This window comes from Sturnira hondurensis, unplaced genomic scaffold (genome assembly GCF_014824575.4).
Source record: "Sturnira hondurensis isolate 20B ecotype Veracruz unplaced genomic scaffold, ASM1482457v3 Scaffold0008640, whole genome shotgun sequence".
NCBI lineage: Eukaryota > Metazoa > Chordata > Mammalia > Chiroptera > Phyllostomidae > Sturnira > Sturnira hondurensis.
In genome coordinates, this window is record NW_028081271.1 from 20,768,003 (window position 1) to 20,774,746 (window position 6,744).

The following is a 6,744-nucleotide window of genomic DNA, read 5'->3' on the forward strand; positions in this document are numbered from 1 at the left end:
TGGCTATGCAGGAGTATATGTCTCATGGCTCCACCCACTTTAAGTCCTTCAAATCACTCTTTTACCTTGGTCCTCTTCCCCATGTTACAATCTTAATTTTCCAGTTCCTTGAAAGGTACACAGTTGGATAATGTTCTTTTATGGGCTGAATTGTGTCTTCCTCTAAGTTTATATGTTAAAGACCTAATACCCAATTCCTTCAAAATGTAGCTGCATTTGCAGATAGGACATTTACACTTGATCTTAGCCAAAAGGCCCCAAAGCGGTGCAGATAGGACATTTAAAGTAGTGATTAAGGTAAACGGAAGTCATATGAGTGGACTGTAACATAATGTGACTGGTGTCCTTAAAAAAGAAGAAATCAGGACACATGTACACAGAATGGGAAGACAGTGTGGAGACATAGGGATAAGAGGACCATCTGCTATCACCCAAGAAGGGTGGCCTTAGAAGACACCAATTCTGCTAACACCTTGATCTGGGCCACCTACTCTCCAGAACGGTGAGAAAATAAATTTCTGCTTCTTAAGCCACCTAGCCTGCTATTCTTTGTTATGGCCGCCCGAGCAGATGAATACATTTTCTTTCTCAAAATCAGTATGTAGCCTTCCTATAAAAGTGATTCTTCTTTTCAATCTCATTCTTTCGTTCATATAGTCAGCACTTACTGAAAACTTACTAGCTGACAGGCACTGGGGGTACAAAGATAAATTTGTCACTTCCTGCCCTCAGAGGCCTCACATTCTGCTACACCCCATGCCAACTAATTTCGGTCACTGACACTTATCTTTTCTCTACACTCCTGGCTACAGACTTTGGAGTCATTTTTCATTTCGTCATCTGTCAACTTTCATTCCTGGTTAGTTATAGGTTTATGATGAATCTTTTGTGGCAAAAGTTTTGGTTATTACTCTGACAGTCGAGTTATCCCTGAAGTATTAGCATAGTCTTGCAATGGGCTTCTTTTCTCATTCTTTGCCCTTACTTACCTCCTAGCCACTCTCTAGGAAAATCTCTGACCCTTCTTGCTCAAGAACTTCTCTGTCACAGGAGAGGTGAAGCTAAAATGTGTGTGTGTCAGTCTGAATCTCTTAAGGACTAGATTTTATATTTGATGTTTCAATATAGGCAGGGTTTTACCCATCAATGAGCATCTAAGGTCTCTTTCATTGAATATTGTATTTTTTCACAAAGTTCTTACACTATCTACTTAGGCTAGAAAAAAGTATTCAAATTTTCATTTTTTCAGAAGTTTGAACTTGGAATTGTTTTAACAGCTACACTTCTCCACAAGTTCTCTAAAGTTGTGTACACAATGAGGTCTGTCAAGAAGGTATCCAGCCATATAATATGAAATATAGAGAAATTTATTGAAGAAGATACAAGAAACTTTGTACATAGGACAATGACGCCTCAGTCTCCATTAGAGTAGGCACCTTGGGGCCTCACACAGTTCTCTCAGTGTCTCTTCCCCTATTCAAAACACTCTGCAAATCTTTTGTTGAAGTCTCCGTCAGCTGCCCCATTGCATTTTCCTGAATCTCATCAACAGTCTGAGATCTCTTCCCTTTCAAAGGTGATTTTAGTTTTGGAAAAAGCCAGAAGTCACAAGGTGCCAAATCTGGACTGCAGGGGGGCTGAGGCACCTGGATGATTTGATGTTTCACCAAAAAACTCTGCACAAGATGTGATGCATGAGCAGGCACACCGTTGTGATGAAGCTGCCAATCACCAGGTGCCCACAGCTGTAGCTGTTTTAGTCCTATTGCATCTTTCAATTGATGGAGAACATTGACATAGTACTCCTTATTAATTGTTAGTCCTGGAGGAGCATACTCATAATAGACAACAACTTCCCAGTCAAAAATACAGTCCACACAGTCTTGATCTTGCTGCGACTTTGCCAGGCCTTCCTAGGGGCTAGAAACTAGACTGCTTCCATTGGGAAAACTGGGCCTTTGTTTCTGGATCATAGCCATAGACTCACCAGTCATCTCTGATTATGACCTTCTTGAAGTTATCCGGTTCATTGGTAGAGCTTTGAATCAGGTCTTTAGTCACTGCAGCACAATGTTCCTTCTGCTCTGGTAGCATATATATATATATATATATATATATATATATATAATAGATATATAATATATATATCCAATCTATATCCCATAAATGGTTTAAATTAGTGATAAGAATATAAGCCTACCACTTTAAGCTTCACTGACTTGAACTTCTCTTATATCATAATGATTCTAATTTAAGTCTCTCCTTTGAAAGGCACTATGGTGTAGTAGATAGAAGTATGGCTCTGGCTCTGCACTTTATGGGTTCACTACTGGTACCGACACCTATGAAGCTAACTTACTTGGGCAAGTTATAACCTTCCTTAGCACCAGTTTCTGATTATAATGGGACCCATCTTATAGGATTGTTACAAGGTTGAGAGTTAATAAATGCAGACTTCATAGACCAATAATATTCTTCTTCTAAAGAGAATGAGGAATGAATAAAAAGCCCCCTAGTCTCACCTGCCTTTGCAAGTTGTGCCCTAGTAGACACAAGTCTCACTTCCCATCTCCAACATTCTGATTTCTTTCAACTCTCACCCTCCACCAATCTCTCAAATGACATCACACTAAATCAAGGAGGTTTGACTGACCTGAACAAACCAAGTCAGTGGCTGTGTAAGAGCTGTGGAGGAGACTGTAAAGAAATCTTCAAAAGATTGGTGTGGGGCTTACGGTTTTGCGTGTGCATGAGTAACAGCCCCCAAATAAACCCATGCTAAAAATGAAGGCCAAACTAGTGCTCATTGTAGATGAGAGAAATCACAGGAATGCAGTACCTTCTGTTTTCAGGAAATACCAGACATCCTTCAGATCAACATGAAAGAGTCCCAGAGGCCAGAATGAAACCAATGATATAATCCTTTTCAGTAGACAAAATACCATATTTCTAACCTAATCTATGTGCCACAGGCTGCGGTGGCAGTCACTCTGTCTGCTTCTCTATGTCTCTCCCAACTGCTAGAAGGCTTTAGGTAGAAATAATCTCTGCAAAAAAATCAATGAAAACCACTCTTCTGTGTTATCCTTCAGGTTTTCTTATTTTTTCCCTCTCATGCATTCATCAGTGGTCATTTCTCTACCTTCGGTGTCTATTTCCTTATCTTTAAAGGGAACAGTTCAGATTCAATGAACTCTGATATGCTGGCCATGTATTCTAGTCTGTGTTACTATGTGGTTGACTCTGTGTCAGAAGTAATGAAGAATATAAAAGTCCCTTCTTCTAGGAAATTCAGTCTAAGTCAGGGAGACAATAAATAGAATTAAATAAGAGGCTGTATTTTTTTAACCAAGCAATATTTTTTTTCACAATAGTAAGTAACATGAAAGAAAATATGAATGTGGTAGAGAGGAAAGGAGAATCACCAAGGGACTAGGTGTCAGGAGAGTTTACTGGAGCTGAACTTTGGAAACCAGAAGTAAGAAACAACCTATTAGGGAGACAGGCATCGAGTGAGTAAAGCTTCACATGCCTGAGGGATACCGAGGCGGTAGACATGCCATCTGGTGTTCAGATTTCAGACAGGGGAGTAATGGGAAAAGAGGAGCATTGAGACCGAATTACGAAGGATTTTGAATACCACGCTGGGAGTGTGTTTCCCACTCTTAGGTTAATGCCTCTCAAAACTTTCCCCAGAAGTATCCCCGAGGCCCACAAGAATATGTCATCGCTCCTACTCTCATCTGACTGTGAAGGGAAAGTGTTGAAGTTATACGGTAACGGTAACAACTTAAATGGATAGTTTTTAAAATATGATAATGTGTATTAATGTCACATTCTACTCCATAATGTCTATTTTAATTTGATTATAACAACGCTGAATTTCTATTACCAAAACTTCCAGAAAATCCAATTTGTGGGCAGATGTTTTATTTTAGCAATTTAAATACCTTGAACTTAAAAATAACCTTCAAAGTGAGAGTACTCCAGCTGAAAACGCGCTATGGAAAGCCATTGCAAATCTTTGGAAGAAAAGAGAGTCACACATTATTTTGGGGTACACTGCAATTTTAAAATGAGATAAGAGCTGCAGGCAAATGCAAACTTTATCTGTTCTAGGGGAACTTTTTCTCTCCTGAACTCTTCCTCACACCTGGAGAACAGAGAATATGAAGGCCATTGCTATCCCTACTGAATACCAGATAGCCTTTATCTCTTCAAAAACTGGCCCATACATTATTTATTTATTTTTATTTCAGCATATTCTTCTAAGATTGGCTCAGAGGCCAACAGAGGGCTACAAAGAGTTGGCCTCTGGGAAAGTATATGTGTTTTGCTTCTTATTTAAGGACACTATTTCTTTTATTTAAAAGTCAAAAGTTTCTTTGAGAAACTTTCTATTTGGGGGAATATTAAATTTCTACGAACAACTCTTCATTCTGCAACAATGCAGCTTTTCTTTTTTTGGTGGGCAAATACTACTTTCCCTGAATTTTTTGTAGGAACAAAGTTAAGAACATTGTACTTGAGACTCTGTGCATGCATGCTGGCTGTTTCTGGTTCCCAGGAGTGGGGCAAGGATGCTTTCTTGAAAGAACAACTCTTCCCGAAGCTGTTGTAAGAAATGACTATTAAAGCAGGGTGTGTATGTTGCCCACAACCATGGTTGTGAATGACAACCTCTGTTTACATGTGCCTTCATGTCCAGTATGGCCATCTTTTTACGATTTGTAACTGGAGATATAATGAGATATTATGGGTTGTGCATGTTTCTTTCTGTTGCCGTTTCTTCTTTACCCATCCAATGGCCACCCCCTCAAACCAGACAATTTTAAGGTGTGTGTGTGTGTATGGTAGCATTGGAAATTAATCCCATTTGAGACCCATGGAATCTAAGTTGGAGACTAATAAATAAATATTAGAAAAGTGGTGATTTAAATCGGAAGACTTCCTATAATAAGAAGTTAGGAAGACTTCTCTGACTCCAAATATCCTGCTCTGCCTACCTGCCAACAATCTGCCAAAATTAAGGTGTTCAGAAGTCCATTTCTAAAGCATAAATATCTTTTTCTGGGGGATGGGAGGAGATTTAAGGAGGTGGTATTGACGTTAAAGCCTAATTCAATATTAGCCCCACTTTGAAATCTCAGAAAATTATTAAAGTGTTACATGAGTATATAAAAGGTCAGCTTGCTCAAACATTAAGAACAATTTATCTTGTAATTGTTGAAAATTATTTATCCAGCTTCACTACAAACATAGTAAAGACCTAGGAATTCACATGAAGCAATTTCATTCATAATTACATCACACTAATGATATTTGTTTTAACGATTAAACTATGCAACTTTCAGCACACTTTTAGATCTGTATCATCTCATTTATTTAATAGTTATTTGAGTTATCTTGAGACCTGTGTCTGAGTGTTGAACCACAATCTACCTGCATGCATCTCTTATCCTTTGATTTCACCTGCCCAGATCAGAACATAAAATCTTTTCGTATTGAAGATCATGTACTTACAAGGCCTCTGAAGCCAATGCAGAATGGGAAAGAATGCATCAAGGGAAAACCATTGTCCAATCTACTGATAAACAGTAAGCATTAAGAGAATAACAATTTCAAAAAGCAAAGTAGACACAAGGTTATTTCTTGAAATTCAAATAGAAAAAAGGTTAGTTACTTGGGTGGTCATTGGGAGACCAGGTAGGAAAATTGCAGTGTATGTATATTATTTCATATGATGCAACTATTTAAAATGGTAATACAGCGATACATCTTGATTAGGAAAGATATTCACGGCACACTGAGTGAAAGAAGGTGCTATAGACATTACATATTTTTCTATTTTGCAAAATTATAAGCACACACATTTATAAATATGCATTAAGGAGTAGCTAGGATATTTACCATTAAGGATATTTACCATTACTTATATTTGGATGGTGGGATATACAAATTTTTCTGCTTTATATTTTTCAATGAAAAATTTCCCCTAATATTTGATTATTGTCCCTAAGAGCAATATAATTGCTTTCAAAATAAAACAAGAACAAGTAGAGGATTAGTGCACGGTTGGCATTTAAGTACGTGTTTATTATATTGAAATTTGAATGCTTGTTAGTCCTTTAAAATCAGAGAGAGAGAACGAGGGAGAGGTGTATGTGTGTACATGTGTGCGTGTGAGAAAACGGAAAAGGAAAATGTTTCCTGGGTGGTCTAAAAGAAGCAATGAAAACAAATTAAGAAAAATGTCAAAGATAGATATTAAAAATACAAAATTCCCAATGAGGGCTACACTGGACAGCTGACCTGAACCACAAGGGAAGTGGCGGGAGTCTGTTACTTGAGTCACATTGGAAAAAAACCCCCACTATTTTCTTTGTCCTTTCCAGTTTCTGAAAGTTGACCTTTCAGGGACCCATCTCCATTTCTTCTTTTCATTATGAGGAAATTGGAAAAAGGTCAAAATTATATGTCAGATTTTTCCTGGTGGTTTCATTTAAGGTGAAACATTTCAGTGTTGAAGAGGGACCTCGCCATGACTTCCCTGTCTGGGGCACAGGCTTTTCTCTAAAGCAAACGTGTCCTTTGCAAAACTCTAGCCTGGGGCCTTTGCAGCTGCTGGGCCCCCCGTCCCTTAGGTTCATCATGGAAAATGAGGGCCTGGATTAGCGACACGTGGGCTGTATTTAAACAGTATGTTATGGCCTCCTGCCTGTGTGTAGGTTTTGATAAGGTCAC